Raw genomic sequence first — 18,247 nt, forward strand, 5'->3', positions numbered from 1 at the left:
ACCCAGCCTAGCTTATTTTGAAGTTCGCCTTTTAAAATGATTCTTTTTAGGAGAACTTCAATTAAAATATACATGGTGGTCCACTGATCGTGACCGGGCCAAATATCTCAACAAATAAGCGTCAAACGAAAAAACTACAAAGAACGAAACTTGTCTAGCTTGAAGGGGGAAACCAGATGGCCCTATGGTTGGCCTGCTAAATGGCGCTGCCATAAGTCAAACGGATATCAACTGCGTTTTCTAAAATAGGAACAACCACTTTTATTACATATTCGTACAGTACGTAATGAAATATGAATTTTTTTGTTGGACCACTGTTTTCGCTATGTGAGAGATGGCGCAATAGTGCATATAATGCCAGTTTACGTTACCGCTGTTGGTGAATGACGCTTCGTCCCTAAATAGAACAAGTGCATAAAATCTGTCATCGTCCCGTAATATCTCTTGTGCCAAGTGGCAGAACTGTACACGACGTTCAAAGTCGTCGCTATGCAATTCCTGGTGCATAGAAAAATGGTACGGGTGCAATCAATGTTGATGTAGCATTCTCAACACCGACGTTTTTAAGAGTCCCGATTCTCGCGCAATTTGTCTGCTACTGATGTGCGGTTTAGCGGCGACAGCAGCTGAAACACCTACTTGGGCTTCATAATTTGTTGCAGGTCGTAGTTGACGTTACACATGTGGCTGAACACTTCCTGTTACCGTAAATAACGCAACTATCCGGCGAATGTAGTTTTTTTCGTTTGATGCTTATTTTTTGAGATATTTGGCCTAGTCACTATCAATGGAACACCCTGTGTAAAAAGGACACTCGCTCAATTTATAATTTGATTGTATTAACAAAGTAGTAAGAAAAATGGACGAGGCCAATAAAATTATGTATGAGGCATGTGATCCGTCCCATTGGCAAGTCTTCCATTTTCGCGATGAGGAGATTAATGGAAGTGAATATGAGCCGTACTGGTGCTCGCGTTGGTGCTGTTTGTAGGTTTCCACCCTCCGTTGCAGGCCAGACTGTATCAGTGTAAGGGTTGTGTTACAAGATTACCATCATATTATTTCACCTGTTTCGTAGTCAATTGCTTGTTTCTTTTAATTAACCTTTGCTTTTATTTGCTGTTATACAGTGGGTTTCTAAATTTTTTATATAATTGCCGTTCCTGGCGTGTAAGGCCTTCAGTCATGATTGTGGTCATTTGCTCTGAAAAATTAATTCGATATTTCTGTTTCAGCAGTAAGCCTTAATACCTTATTTTCTGCCATTCGTGTGGTCTGATACCTTCTACTGTGTTTGTAGGCTCTTACTTTTAATATTTCAATACCTGTAAGTTGTAATTGCAGCGAGTTCTTAAAAATTCTTAATTTGCTGTCTTTCTTGGAGGGTAAGGCCTTCAGTCATCATCACAGTGCCTTGTTTTTTCTTTTTAAACGTTATCAGTATCAGGATTTTATGGTGATTTGCTAAATTGTAACGCACTGAAAACACTATTATTTACACTGTCGTTTATGCTTTCATTAATAAAGCGTGGTATTTTTTAATTTATTGTTGAGTCTGGAACTACTTCTTTAATAATAAATGTGTGTAACTGTTAAAGGCAACCAATAATAAATGACTACGGCCTTCCCTTGACAACCAGGTTTCAATATAGAAAATCAATACACTAGGAAACAATTAGTGGAATCACACAAACGGACGTCGAATCTGGTGGAAGCCACACGCGCTGAAGGAATCAATTTTTACGCGTGACATAACATTTCAATACATGACTAACAGCGGGATCGAGGGCATCAGCATTCGACGTCGTTATGCTTCGATGCTATTTTATGTAAAGTTGAAATTTTCAATCGACTTATATAATATTTTGTTTCAGTGGTTGTCTAACATTTATATCCACGTTGCTAAACGTTATTGCTTTACTGGGATTTCGGTTAACAGATAAAATGGAAACGCCGTGTGGCTAGGGCCTCCCATTAGACTGGTGCAAGTCTTTTGAGTTGACGCCACTTCGGCGACTTGAGTGTCCATGGGGATGAAATAACGATGATAAGGGCAACGCAACACCCAGTCCCTGAGCGGAGAAAAATCTCCCGACACATTCGTGAATCGAACTCGGGTCTTTAGGTATGACTTTCGTCGCGCTGACCACTCAGCTACCAGGGGAGGATATTGGGTATCTAAACAACAATGCCATCTCACGTAAACCGTTGTGGACCGTTGTGTAGCAATTACTTCCGTATTCTTTGGAGTACTCGAAGTATCCATACGAATTCGTTCTGTGAGTTATTGAGTGTAAGGAGCTTCAGTTGTGAATTAATAATTGCAGTCTTGCATTTTGTGTTTCGAGCACATCTAGCGAAACATTTTAAAGTTCTTGAGGAGCTTTAGAAGCTCTCAGCAAAGCGAACGCCCAGCTTCGGAGGCCAGCTGCATCGGACCCTCAGTAGGTATGAGCTATTCATTTAACTTTGTGTATTTATTGAGTATACACAATCATCTCGAGTGAGAATATCTTAAAAGCTAATAAATGAATGTGTATTAGTGGAGAAGTACTGGAAAATTGAAGCATGTAGAGGAGTGTGGTGTGATTACGGAATATGAAGTTCTTAACAGTAATAACGGGAAATAGCATTTGGTTTAAATTTTTTATGGGGTTTCAAACGTCAGGTGGTTACTTGTAGAGTTAGACCTCTACACTTAATTTTTTTAAGTTCATGTGCTTTCATCATGTATTCTCAAATTAACAGCTTAGTTCAACAGTGACAACTTTGACAAGTGCTCTTTCAGATTCTATGCGTGTGGTTTCACCGATGACGTCCTCTTGACGTCATGACTTTACGTTGCAGAGCGTGTAAGCGGTCTGTTATTAAATGCTATCTGAGTTTGTGATAGTTACTATTCTAATTTACAAAGTTTGTAAAATATGCTGTTTATTCCTAATATGTCATGATATACGATGGTGGTGTTTATTGGGGGGGGAGGGGGTAACTTGAGGCCACAGGTTATATTATCAATGGAGAATTTATTAGCGATTATTGTTTCTTTTTTTCTGACATATATTTAACTGTTTCTTTCTGTATTTCGAACGATATACGATGGTGAGGTTAACCAGTACCTTAAGAGCAGAAGATAAATTTTTGTGAGTGAAGTGATTAATGATAATTTTTATCATGTTGATTGATGCAATTCTTTAGCTATTTTTGTAATATGGGAGAACTGTCTACGGTGGTGTTAGCCGTGAACCTAAGTACATTGTAGAAGTTGTCCTCAGAGGAACGAGCAGTAATGTTAGTCACAATTTTTTAACTTATGGAATCAAATTTTGTGATTTCGTTATATTTCCGTTGAGTTTATTCTAGAGGAATTTGTGTAAGATATTATTCGATTTTATCGTTATATTCATCTTAGCTTTATAAACTTTTACTTTTTGTTTCTGCCCAGTCAGTTTCTGCAGCAGTCACTTACTTTCATTTTATATGCTCTTCGAAAGAACTGCATTATGCAATCACAGCTATAACGGTACATTTTATGAGAGAATGTATGTTTCGGTCGAGGATCAGACCGTCATCAAGCCTAAAAACGATCTCAGCTATGAACTTGCGTAATAGGAATAGCAATTCCGGATGTACAGTGTTCCGTCATTGACATTAACTTGTCATGTCCATTATGTCCATTTTACTTCATATACATTTTTACCAATGTAATGTCTATACAGATAATACCAATGGTCGAGCTATCTACGTTTGATAACTGCCATTGCAATATACGCGAAAGCATAGCTGAGACGGCTTTCGGGACCGATGATGGTCTGATTTTAGACCAAATTCGATGGTCCCTAATGAAACGTACCGTCCTAGCTGTCTACTACACAATACAGTTGTTAACATTCATTATAGCTGCACAACGCCTCCGCTACAAAATATTATTTATTTTTGGATAGTCTATCTTGTTATCGCCTTCTCCTATAATATAATCGGACTGTTAGTAAAAGTTTTCTGTGGTTGTCGTGGTAGACTCGGAGCGGTTTCTATTTGCATTAATTTTTACTTTCACAATGAAAACAGTGTAACCGATCTTCCTGTTTCGTCGATTACACTTACCTATTGCCTATGATCGTTGCAGGGTTATACTGCTAGAATTATCCTCCGTCTGCAAAGAGGAAAACACGTAGGAAACTGGTTACAACTGTGTAGAGTTATACAGAGTTGACTTGGCACCATAATATGAGATTCTTACTTCCCTGTTGCTTAAGGAAATTAAAGCACTATCTCTGAGTACTGTTAACTGTTAGATCACTTGGGAGTTTATTAACTGTACGGACGTTTTCAACATTCAAGACTCCCCTGCATAATTGTCAGTGCTATAACATGATTATTTCGTCTTACATAGATTCAAATTACTGAGAATTTTCATTGCAGCTCTTGTTTAACCATTGATATCGACGTTCCAGTACAACGTTGTTCTCTGCAGTTATCGAGGTTGCTGCCTAATGTTGTTCGCAGGGTTTGCTAACAAACATCAGCTTAACTGTGGTGGACCATTGCATAATAATGACTTCCGTTTTCTCTGGAGTAGTGGAAGTATCGAAACGAATTAGTTTCTTGAGTAAAAGATTCTATAATTTTGATTCAGGCGTTATAGTGTTGGATTTTGTGTTTCGAGAACTAGTTCTTGGGGAGCATTAGAAGCTTTGAATGAAGCGAACGCTCTGTTCCAGAAGCGAGGTATATAGACTATACTCACCAAGAGGCAAGAGCCATTGATTTGTCACGTATTTATTTTCAGTATACATCTGCAATTAGAACATTGAATAAGTTTTTAGATGACTATGTATGTAGTGGAGAAGTATCAGAATACTGTAGCATTACGAAATAGTTTGATGTGACTTCGCAAAATGTTACTAGTAATGGAACTGAATTGGAAAAGGAAAACAGGCCTCGATTTACGTTCCAGTACATTTTTTTAATATGTAATGTAACTTCAGAAAGTTGCGAGAATGCTTGACTTGTAGAGAGAGATATCCTCACTGAGTTTTTGCCAAGGTTCAACTGCTGGAATGATGTATTCTCAAATTTATAGCTTAGTTTCACAAATAGAATGGGGTCACCTATCACCTTCCATTTCGATTACACATTTATACGGTATGTCCTATCGTTGGTTCATGCTTTTATCTTCTGCCGTCGGTGAAAAAGAAAAGTCGTAAACAGGTTCCGGCTGTGTAGTGTCATACTGAGTCGACATGGATTTGTAGCAAATATACACTCCTGGAAATGGAAAAAAGAACACATTGACACCGGTGTGTCAGACCCACAATACTTGCTCCGGACACTGCGAGAGGGCTGTACAAGCAATGATCACACGCACGGCACAGCGGGCACACCAGGAACCGTGGTGTTGGTCGTCGAATGGCGCTAGCTGCGCAGCATTTGTGCACCGCCGCCGTCAGTGTCAGCCAGTTTGCCGAGGCATACGGAGCTCCATCGCAGTCGTTAATACTGGTAGCATGCCACGACAGCGTGGACGTGAACCGTATGTGCAGTTGACGGACTTTGAGCGAGGGCATATAGTGGGCATGCGGGGGGCCGGGTGGATGTACTGCGGAATTGCTTAACACGTGGGGCGTGAGGTCTCTACAGTACATCGATGTTGTCGCCAGTGGTCGGCGGAAGGTGCACGTGCCCGTCGACCTGGGACCGGACCGCAGCGACGCACAGATGCACGCCAAGACCATAGGATCCTACGCAGTGCCGTAGGGGACCGCACTGCCACTTCCCAGCAAATTAGGGACACTGTTGCTCCTGGGGTATCGGCGAGGACCATTCGCAACCGTCTCCATGAAGCTGGGCTACGGTCCCGCACACCGTTAGGCCGTCTTCCGCTCACGCCCCAACATCGTGCAGCCCGCCTCCAGTGGTGTCACGACAGGCGTGAATGGAGGGACGAATGGAGACGTGTCATCTTCAGCGATGAGAGTCGCTTCTGCCTTGGTGCCAATGATGGTCGTATGCGTGTTTGGCGCCGTGCAGGTGAGCGCCACAATCAGGACTGCATACGACCGAGGCACACAGGGCCAACACCCGGCATCATGGTGTGGGGAGCGATCTCCTACACTGGCCGTACACCACTGGTGATCGTCGAGGGGACACTGAATAGTGCACGGTACATCCAAACCGTCGTCGAACCTATCGTTCTACCATTCCTAGACCGGCAAAGGAACTTGCTGTTCCAACAGGACAATGCACGTCCGCATGTATCCCGTGCCACCCAACGTGCCCTAGAAGGTGTAAGTCAACTACCCTGGCCAGCAAGATCTCCGGATCTGTCCCCCATTGAGCATGTTTGGGACTGGATGAAGCATCGTCTCACGCGGTCTGCACGTCCAGCCCGAACGCTGGTCCAACTGAGGCGCCAGGTGGAAATGGCATGGCAAGCCGTTCCACAGGACTACATCCAGCATCTATACGATCGTCTCCATGGGAGAATAGCAGCCTGCATTGCTGCGAAAGGTGGATATACACTGTACTAGTGCCGACATTGTGCATGCTCTGTTGCCTGTGTCTATGTGCCTGTGGTTCTGTCAGTGTGATCATGTGATATATCTGACCCCAGGAATGTGTCAATAAAGTTTCCCCTTCCTGGGACAATGAATTCACGGTGTTCTTATTTCAATGTCCAGGAGTGTATTATCTTTTCCTGTCACTTAAGGAAGTACAGTTATTATCTTGGAGCACTGTCAAATGTTAAACCTATTAGCTGTTTATAAGATAGTTTTTAGTTTTCTTCATGTAGAAACCGGTGGGTAAATTTCAACCACAGATATAGTTATTACGTCGTGCACGTTACTGTTTAGCTCACATGGCAATGAAGTGTAATTTAGATGTAGGGTTCTCGATGACTGACACAAAGAAGGGACAGTGCAGCCCTGAGTGAATAAACTGACTCGGTAATAAGGATAGCTGTAAAAATCGTATTCTCGTCATATACCGTGGAAGGTGCAGCCATCAGATTGTAGCGTAGTTTATTAATTAGTAACTTCATCCCACCACCAACACACATAATAAACAAATTCTTGTTCCTGCCCCAGGGGAAGATATTCCGCATATCATGCTGTAATAGATGACAAAATCTCAAGTTGTAAAATCTGAAGTAGCTGTATAAAAAATGGTTCAAATGGCTCTGAGCACTATGGGACTTAACATCGGTGGTCATCAGTCCCCTAGAACCTAGAACTACTTAAACCTAACTAACCTAAGGACATCTCACACATCCATGTCCGAGGCAGGATTCGAACCTGCGATCGTAGTGGTCACGCGGTTTTAGACTGAAGCGCCTAGAACCGCACGGCCAGACCGGCCGGCGAAGCAGCTGTATATCTGAAACTATCGTAGTATTTTAATGACTTGCTAATTAAATTTAGTCTAATAGATAAGCCTTCAGCTAGTTGCTATCAAAACAAATTTATTCTCTTCAGAGTAAAAGTACCACTTAATGAAAAAGCGCTTGCTAAATTTCGAATAACTGTTATTGTTTTGATTCATGCTCTACGAATTACTGACACAAAATTAAAGTAACTAATTCTCGACTAGTAAAAAATGTATAAGCTCAATCAATTATATAGGCTGTACATGTCGTTTTTGATGCAAGCAGCTGCATTTTTACAAAAGCTAAGGTTACAGACATGTCGTCACGGTTCAAGGTTTTTCTTGCGATCGAGTTGTGAGACATTGCTGCAAAACTTACTCGTAGACACGGTCTGGTCATGTCTAATGTGCTGTTTGTTATCGTTACAGCAATGTTCCGCCGCATGAAGAAGATTTTCTCCCGGTGTTTGGGAGGGGAGAAAGACGAGGGTCTGCGACTGGAGAACAACTTGGTCGCTGTTCGGGGTACTGTAAAGGTGAGCCACGTTATATTGCAGTGACATAGCACGCAAAGCAGTAAAGTCTGAGAGCTAACTGATTGTACATAACGTGGTCAGACTGTCACGATTTACTGTAAATGAATATTTTTTTGCTATTAACATCCCATGTGACACGTCATTGTAAATAACACGTCTTAGATAGGCATCTCTGCACGAGTGATGATTGTGACGATTATATAAAATACCACCTAACTACCTAACTCCGTCCAATCATTTCACTGAAGTTCCAAAGGTACCGATCGACCGCCTCGTCATCGTCAGACAAGAGACGTCACTGTATGGAGGAGCATGTGGTTAGCGTACTATTCTTCTGGATCGTCATCAGATGCAAAATACCGGCGGCAATGAATGTCACTGATGGATGGATGGATTTGTTGATCACTGGAGCGAAGTGGGATGTGCTAGTCACTCAACAGTTCACAATAGTCGTCATTCTAAAACTTGAGTATGATGCCCTTAGAAAAAGCCTTTAGCATGTCAGAGTCGTATATTCTCTGACCTGCAGGGAAGCCTCACACTGTGTCTCTCGCTGTGTTCTCTGCAGGGCTCCTTTGCTGCACTATGCTGGCTCTTTCCGCTGGATCCCACTGGCCCTAGATCCTCTCCTCCGTGATATTACCACAATAGATCCGGACTTGTCGCATTGGGTAAGCTAATGTAGATAATCGAACCTGAATGCTGTTTAAACAATTCTGACAATTGTATTGAAGTCCATTAAACTTAACACTGACCCCAGACATGGACAGTTGATTCTAACCATTTATCATTCCGGTAAATTGGGTGTGGTCTTTGTAAACACTGAGCAAATAACTATATGAGATGCTCGAGAAAGGTAACATCCCTCTCCATTTGAAAAGAATTATGGTGAAAAATATTCTAGAGGCAGAGGCGCACTAAATATGCTGCCAACGCGAACGACTGGTTGAAGACGACATTGCAGACCATCTGGTTGCCCAACCAGTTACCTGCTGACCGTGTTTAATATGAGACTGACCGAAGGAAATGTACAGTGTAGTCAGAGAACAGAGAAACAGGAACTGTTAGCAAAACTTGTAACAGTCCCATTTACTTTTCTTTACAGACAAAGAAAGAGGAGGAGCTCGTAATAAAAAGACCGTGGCTCAAGAAGTTACATTGTAGGCCTCTGTTATTCCAGTTCAACTCATAATACGTAGGATAATGGTAGTGAATGTCTTAAGAACAGATTTCTAGCTGATACTACAGATAGTCAGTGAATACTCACTATCACTGCCTATAGGCCAAAAATTCGAAATAAATGTAAGAATTTGTAACACATGTATATGTAAAGAACTAGCGCTATCTCTGAATTAGCAAGCACGCTCTACGACTAATCAAACTAATAAGTTCTTTTCCTTACAAGAGTGTCAGCTCACCCTGGACTCGTTTTTTGAGGAGATACTGCAGAAGCGGATGCAGGAAGAGAAAGAAGCCTTTTCTGTTTCGGTGAGTGTAAATTACAACAGTAGTAGGAATAGTAGCATTTGGTTTCAAAATGAATTTTTCGTTTTCTCATTACATGATAAGTTACTCTCGTAGATGGTACTAGTTACTGGTCTCCTTCCGGGTGTTAGGCCGAATTGTTGTGTTCATTTTGTGCACAATACTTCAACGGACGTCCCAGCCATTAACTCCATGTGCTGCGAACTTTGCGGTAATGTACTCTCTGCTTGACTCATATCAGTCAGGAAACGTCTCACGATCTGAAGAAAATGGCTCGGTCACTTGTTGAAATGTTGACCGTAAAGCAGGAACAACAACACGGCATAACCTCAGAAGCACATCATTAACCAGTCGTACACAGAAAATGTTAAAGATAATAGGATATTCGTTACTTGTTAGTATTAATTGTATCTGAGATGTGAAACGAATAGTGTTAGTTGGATACTAAATTGAATTACTATATTCTTAATTTCGATACTTGAACCGTGCTAATTTGTGATAAATGTTACAATTCGTTATACTTCTATATGACAGGAACTAGCACAAATTGTGAATCACTTCACATGTTAGATAACATGAAAGTAATAAGATCTATTCCAACAGGAGTGCCAGTTCACACTGAACGCCTTTTTCGTGGAGTTGCTGCAGAGACGGCTGCAGGAGGAGGATTAAGGCGGTGCTGTTACGGTGAGTGGTACTTCGATCTGTGTAAAGGACAACAGATTTTGGTTTCTAAGTGTATTTCTCGTTTCATGATCACATGGTAGCTCCCTTCAGAAGGGGAATCTTCGAGATATTATTGGAGTATAGAGTTTTACGATTTTTAATATAACTGAAATGGTGTCAGTTTAGATATATCACCATGGCTACAAAATTCTTTGGTCGACCCATAATCTTTCTCGGTACCCATAGCCTGCTGTTCTTTCATACCAATTGTGAACTCTGATCAGATACAAATTCCTTTCGCGGCATACGTATCTTTTAGCTCTAGTATTGGTAGGATATACTTAAACTCAAGAATCAATGGTACGTACAATACCGTTGCCTACACTTTCAGATGAGGGAGAGCCTTTCAGAAAACGTTCTCCTATGTCCCCTCCCGCCCATAACAGTTATCAAGTTCTCAGCGCAGTTTCACCTTGAGCCTCCCACGATTATACTTGGTATTTTAATCCCATTTCTTATGCTGCATGATCGTTTATTTTTCTGTCCCGTAATTATCCTTGAAGCTCTCCGAATTTGAACTGAACATTTACACAACTTGTTTTAAGAAACTCTACTATTTTGATAAGGATGGATTTAGCAACAGTCACAATTCTCTCCGTTCCTTAATGAATATAGTTCAGGTGAGGATAATACATGCGTCTGCGTGAGATATCGACTAACTCACAAATATTCTGATCCTTTTAACAACTATCTACCATCATGATGCAATAATTTAGTAGATCATTTAACCACAATAGATAACACTCTGGGAGGAGTAAATAGGCAAACATTCACTGTCGGTAATTTTCATATTTGCGATAATTAGTATTGTAGGGTTCATGAGTTGGCGCGATAGAAACATCCCTTCTATGGATACAGAAAATGACCATTTTTTAACATGTGGTCCTATGATAATGTAGCACTTTCCTCTGCAGATGTTATATCAACTCACCATAATAGGGCGACGTTTATAATTTTGAAATTTATATTTGTCAGCAGATCACTCCGGTGTCCTCTGCGCCCACCTAGGAGGTCTGTACATCACACCGCGCAGCTCTTGAGAGACGCTAAATGTGTTGACGCTTGGCCACCAACGCGACGTCTGGAGAATATCGTCTGGCTGCTAAAATGTGCGACCGCGATACCGCGGCCAATACCACCTGAAACCACAGTTACCAATCGAATAAACCTTTGGATTGATAATATAACAAGTCTAGTTATTTGTTTTATTTGCAACAGGCGGCGTTGTGGTAATGTAGACGACTCGCACTGGGGTTGACTGTGGTTCATATTCTCTTCCGACCAACAAGATCTACATTTCGGTGGTTCCTCTTAGTAGATTAATGGAAACAAATGGAAGGTTCTTCGGAATAAAACTCGTTCGAGTCTGTCCCCGATGCGAGCTGCATCTGTCATTACCTCTCCGTCGATGGAAATGGAAGAAATTGTTTTGTGCAACATTAACATTTGCCAACTACGTTTAACAGAAATATCATTGACACTAAGTTTAATTCTAAAAAGAGTACGAAAATCAATGACATTAACGATAACACTCAAAAGACTAGAGTGACTGCAAAATCACTGCTCCTAAGGACAACAAAGTAGTCTCCACAATCCCGACATCTACTATTCAACGCAGTGAGCTACAAGTAATATGGCCCTACACACGAAGGAACTAAAAGGTAATCAACATTTGAAGACCTCAGCATACATTTTTCACTCATTAACGGCTGTTTATACTTTAATGTAGAAATTACACTGATCAGCTACAACATTATGACCATCTACCTAACAGCCGGTATGTCCACCTCTGGCACGGGTATCAACGTGGACGTGTCGTGGCAGGGTTGCAGTGAAGCCTTGGTAGGTCAGTGGATGGAGCTGGCATCACATCTGCACACACAAGTCACCTAAATCCTTAAATTCCTGGGAGGGGTGCCATGAGCTCTGACGCCACATGCCCAGATGTCTTCGATCGGGTTTAGATGTGTCGAGATAGGAGTGCCAACACATCAACTGGAAATCGGGACTGTGTTCATCGATCCGCTCAACACACTCCATTCCTTCACGCTCTTGCCCTTGTGATATATAACATGCATCGTGCGTTTTTCTGACTAGCGGTCATTCCTCGCCATGTGTCGCTGCTATCGCCTGAACGGGTTTATATCGACAGTAGATCGGCGGCCATAACATTCTGGTTTATGTGTGTATCTGTTTATGAAGTAGTAGGTATGTAAACAAACTCAGATGCTGCTTATAACAGAAGCATGGCGAGTGTCTTTGCGTGGGACACATAAATAAAAGCACGCTTAGTGTAATCTAACTGATGTTGCAATTCACTGAACTGCATTGGCAAACAACAATTGATTAGCATGTGGATGTAACCTCAAACGAGTAAACAAAGAAATTAATGGTGCCTTAAGATCGACTGAGAATTCAGAGAGAGTTCATCACGGCTGCTATTTATACTTTGGCCCTTATGCAATATGAGTTGTTATGACGTTAAAATTTACTTTCGGGGCTAATGTTGCAGAGGAAAATGCTGTTGCAGAAGGCACGTTTTATTTCATTTTTTATTTATTTCACCAAAACTAAAGAAGAGTCGTTTGGGAGATTAATGGGGGTACGACATGAGCCAGATGCGCAGCACATAAGTCTGGATCACCTTCACACTAGGATTTTGTCACAGTCTAAAGTATTACCCAATATTCATGGCTGTACAGTTAACTTCAACCCGAAGAGAATGGCACAGTAATGCTGTCTCAAAAATAATGAAATAGTTTAATAATATTTGGGGAATTTTAACGTACTTCGTTAGATAACAATGATAAGTTACTTACTTTACATGTTTCTAAGGACTTTTGTGTGAAATAATAACGCAGTCACAAAAGAAGCAAAAGTGATACAGAGAATGTTTGTTGCATAGTAAATATGACGAAATCAGGATGTGTGACTTAAACCGAGTAATGATTTCATGATAACATTGTTAATATTTGGACCATTTTTAGTCAGTTGCAGTTTACATTATGCGTAGATAAATATGATTAGAAATATATTGTACATTATAGACTTCTGAAATGCCTAGTACCTTAAGGCGAAAAAGTTTGGTACACACATGTAAATTCAGTAGTAGCAAAACCGTCTACTGCTAAATACAAGCATATATCGTCTCCAACTCCACACACTTTTATTCTACCTTGAACAGCACTGTGACTTATACATTTCAATAACTCTCTTCCAAATAGTTACGAAAAATTTAGGTACATGCCTCCTGAATTTGTTTATTCTTGTGATTTCGTTCAGTACATTGCTGGTATGTACCATTTTAACGAATTTTCTAAATATATTGCACAACAACAAATAAGCTGATGCATTTTAGCTTATCCTTCATTCGATACAATTTAAATTTAATAAGCCCCACAATAAACATGTGTGGGCTACATGATATTCAGGTCCGCTAGGAATAAAACTTCACCGATCCCCCCTGTTTGCTAACATTACATGGGAGTAGACGAACCTATCGGGAGGACTCTGATCTGTTACATCAAAAGTGGAAACTGGTGACGTTAATATAACACAGCGCACGAACCCATAGAATTTAAAGGTACTGGACGATCCATTTGTTAAATGGGAGGACTAACATAGGTATCTCATATTCCGAAGATGTAAAAGTTGGCTAAATTTGTGAACGGTTGATTTACATTAACTGAAGGATAATGAAACGAAATAAAAATGAAATCTGATGAAAACTTAAGCGAAAGTTTAAATTCTATGAGAGCGTTACTACAGCCATTTGAATGTGCAGTGAAGTATCTGAAATAAAACCAAAGTCATGGTTCACTCGTAAGTGGGGATAAACACAAGACAAATCGATAAATCTCCTGGTTGTAATTACTAATTCGTGAAAGTTTTTGAACATCTCTGTTGCTGGTGTAGTTATTCATATAACGATACTTTACCCTTTTTGCGGTGTTTCAGGTGAATTCGACACAAAGTTGTTAGATGGCAGCTGTCAGAACTCGTTATATGAGAACGCTCCAGTGCTGCTTGAGAACCTTTCTTTGTTGGATTTATGAGCTCAAATACAGTCTTAGTTTCAGAATGGCTACACTTATTTGTGTTATTTTACTAGAATCTGAAAAGCTCCCATGTAACGAATACTGTTGCAGTTTTACTTAACAACACTATGTACGCGTATTAAGTTTTTATTCGTTAACTAGGTCATATATAACTACTTTTCCTGCAAATAGTTCCTGTTTCCATCACAACAAATGGAATGCTGAGACGTCTTGATGTCGAAAAAAATGGTTCAAATGACTCTGAGCACTACGGGACTTAACTGCTAAGGTCATCAGTCCCCTGGAACTTCGAACTACTTAAACCTATCTAACTTAGGGCCATCACACACATCCATGCCCGGGGCAGGATTTGAACCTGCGACCGTAGCGGTCGCGCGGTTCCAACTGTAGCGCCTAGAACCGCTCGGCCACCCCGGCCGGCCTTGCTGTCGAGTGTCAAAGTATGTCGAACTATACAATAATTTCCAAATCAGTTGCAGCATGGAGCAATCCTTCTCTGCGATTGTCGGATACTCTGCAGCTATCTCTCAGAGAAACTGTGAGCGTCTCACAAGAAAACTTCTGGCCTCCTAAGCCAAACTGTGAAAACAAAGCTACTGCATTTTGTAAAATTCACAACAATCACATAACACATAACACTGCAAAAATCAAAGTAATCGCCAACAGTAATTGTACATAAATAACTTTCTGTAACAGTGACTAGTAGCATGTGTTCTTTAACCCAGGAAGGGACCAAAATAATACCCTGATGTATCGTCAGTTGGCATCTAACGAACTACGTGTTTTTCCTGATCGTACTAGTTTCATACATTTCGTAGAATTGTCCTATAATTAAAACGGGAAATAAACGTTGGTCGTTTTTTAAAGAGTTCCACACACGTCTCCCGGTGACAATTCACAAAAATCCCATAAGAAGTCTAAATATATTTCCACAGTATACACTCTCGTAAGTAACTCAGCCCATGTAAGAGTAGGCCAAGTTGACAATGCTCTGGCTTCATCCTGCTCATCTGTAGAACACCTACGACAGATTTCACTACTACAAGATATTCTGTTATCTTCGCTCTAAACAGAATCAAACTAATCAACATGGGTGCCTTGGCAGTAGCGCACTCGATAATATCGCCTGCAGGAAATTACAGAATGTAGAGACCTTATGCTTGCCTACTACTGTATAACGGGAATGCTTACATCTGGGGTGAAAACTTGTGTTGTTATGTCGTTACAGCACCAGTTTCACATCGCTTGAGCGTTTAACCGATGCATTTACTTCACCCGTCCAATAACTGTCAGCCTGCGACGTAAAAACGCATTACGTGATTTCATGTGGAGGTGACAGCTGGCGCTGTGTGCGCCCCTCCCCTCTGAAGACCAAACAGGGGCGAACTCTCGCGGCCGGGGGTATGGCACTGTGTCTCAAGTGTGGTGAATTATTGGGGAAGACGAGAGCCATCGATAACACCCGTCCACTTTGATAAATAACATCATCACTAGCCTCAAGATGCAACACAACTTTGATATAATAATGGCGATTAGGACGTCATATTTAACAGTTCCTATAAAACCAAAATATAAATAAAATTCAGAAACTTAAAAATTCAAAATAATAAATATTGGGCCTGAAGGGGAATCTGGGGAGTTATATTCTCAAGTAAAAGCCACAAAGCCCCAAAAATACTGGCGTATACAAAACAAAACAACTGGAAGAATACGATGAAGAATAGCATGCAGAGGTCTGCATCGAAAATGCAAAAGTAAAGCAACAAATTAGATAAATTCAAGTGGTATAGAAGATATCACTCTATAAATATAAACTAACTTAAAAGCCAGACACCAATACTGAAAACAAACAAATATCAGTATAGAAAGCGAAAAAGTAATACCAGTACAGGTAGCAAATATCGCGAAAGTTAACGAAATATGGTAACAACAACGAATACTCCAATACCGATACAGAAAGGTTTAAATTGCGAGATAGACAAAATGCAGTAACAAGTGTCCACCAATACAGCTCAACAGAAAATTGCAAAATCCCTGAAATTACTCGTAAATACATTTTGTGTGAGTTGTTACGCGCTAAACTGGAGCTGACGACTTCATTCTGTAGGCAACCCAACTCAACTAGTTCTGCTACATCTTTGTACATTGCTTTCAATTACTAACATCACGTTCTTCACACTTTACGTTAGAATAACCAGTCTTCATTCACCATAACCGTATGTATTTCCATAGAGTACTTCTTCTATACTATTATAAAACCATGTGTGTTAGTCATTTGAAACTTTGTAGACAACCTTCCAGTGAACCTCTAAAAAAATCTGCGCGAAACGCCATTGATAAAAGCTTAACGAGTAGCAGCTCAAATGGCTGGTTTCAGGACGTTCTAGCAAACAGTAATAAGAGTTGTAACTTAAAGGGAAAAAATCGATAGATGTAGCCCAGGAGAGCTCTACAGGGCTATTAATGTTTGTAATTCTCTGTATGTAAATGACGTAGAGGATAACGTCGTAAGCTGTCCGGGGCAGTTGTCAGACGAAGATGTTGTCTACAGGCAGGTTGCAACAACAGACAACCGTATCGAAATGCGGGAAGACATGCAAACAGTTCACGATTGGTCTACTTCATACTGCAAGTAAATAAATGTAATGTCCTGCACGTGCATAGGTTAATAGTTTGGCAATAAAACATTGGATACAATAACAACCGAAAATACCTCAGAATAGCTGTCATATATGGACTAAAGAGGCCAGACCAATTAAAAAATTGTCATAGAGAAGCAGAGGAGTATCTAAGATATTCTGGAACAATCTGAAGGGAATTACCTCATACACAAGAGAAGTGGTTTTCAAAAGACTCGTTCGGCATTTCTTGAGTATTGTTCATCAGTCAGACCATTATCAGGTAGGATTATTAGAAAGTTATGTATATGCCATAACTACCCTCTGCCACACAATATAATGAAGCTTAAGTGCAGATGTAGACGTTAAAGTTTCCCTCAAATTCCGCTGACAATTTCGTGGTTTGTAAAGTTCCGTCAAACGATGGGATCACGTGGGCTATGCGAGTATATATCTTCTGTCTATCGTGCCATGGATCTACTTTGATTATTTCTATTACAGCTAGGTATGTAGCCGAATCAGGAGCTTATTACCAGCAGTCCGTTACGTTCTTCCTATATTAGGTCGTAATGGTGTTCCGATTAAGGGATCATGGATACATAATTGTAATACATTGTAATACTTCAATACGGAAACGAGTATTTGATGTGAGTACATCTTGACGTCCAGACAGCCATTGAACCTATTTGTTGACGAGAATATACTGCAAATGTATTTCGTTTACCATATAACGGCTGTAGTCGCCGCAGTTTGAGTATCTTCGGACATGGATGCGTGCTTGTCCGAAGGAACTTTGCATCGTAAATGGGGATGACACAGGCACTGCAGTAGTGCATTTATCCGCCGGCACTGAGCAGCTGACTTTCAAGGAAAATGCCTCCTCTGTATGGGATTATTCGTGGGTCATTCAATGATAAAAGAGACAAATTGGTCTGGAGAAAAAAAAAGTTTATTTTTACAAAACAATACTTTTCCTACATTTCAACATAATACCCTTGAACATTTATGCACTCATTCCAACGGGCTACAAGGTTTTTTATTCCGGCTGCAAAGAAATCTTTATCTTGATGTTTGAACCAATTTTCGACAAAATTTTTCACGTCCTCGTTGTCCTGCAACCTCTTCCCACGTAATGCCTCCTTCAGTGCACTAAAGAAATGGGAATCACTAGGTGCTAAATGGGGACTGTAAGGCAGTACTTCCCACCCCATTTTGTCGATGGTTTCACGGGCTAGATGAGCAATATGAGGACTTGCGTTGCCTTGCTGGAGAATCACACCTCTCCTCTCAGATCCACGACATCTCTCTCTTATGGCTGGCTTCATGTTGTTTAAAACCAAATAGGAGTAATATTGGCTGTACATTCTACCCTGCTCTTCGAGATAATCACAAAAAACTTGACCTTCAGTATTCCAAAACAACGTCAACATGACTTTTCCTGCAGATGCTTGGCTTAGAATTT

The sequence above is a fragment of the Schistocerca americana genome, chromosome 6 (genome assembly GCF_021461395.2).
Source record: "Schistocerca americana isolate TAMUIC-IGC-003095 chromosome 6, iqSchAmer2.1, whole genome shotgun sequence".
Taxonomy (NCBI): Eukaryota; Metazoa; Arthropoda; class Insecta; order Orthoptera; family Acrididae; genus Schistocerca; species Schistocerca americana.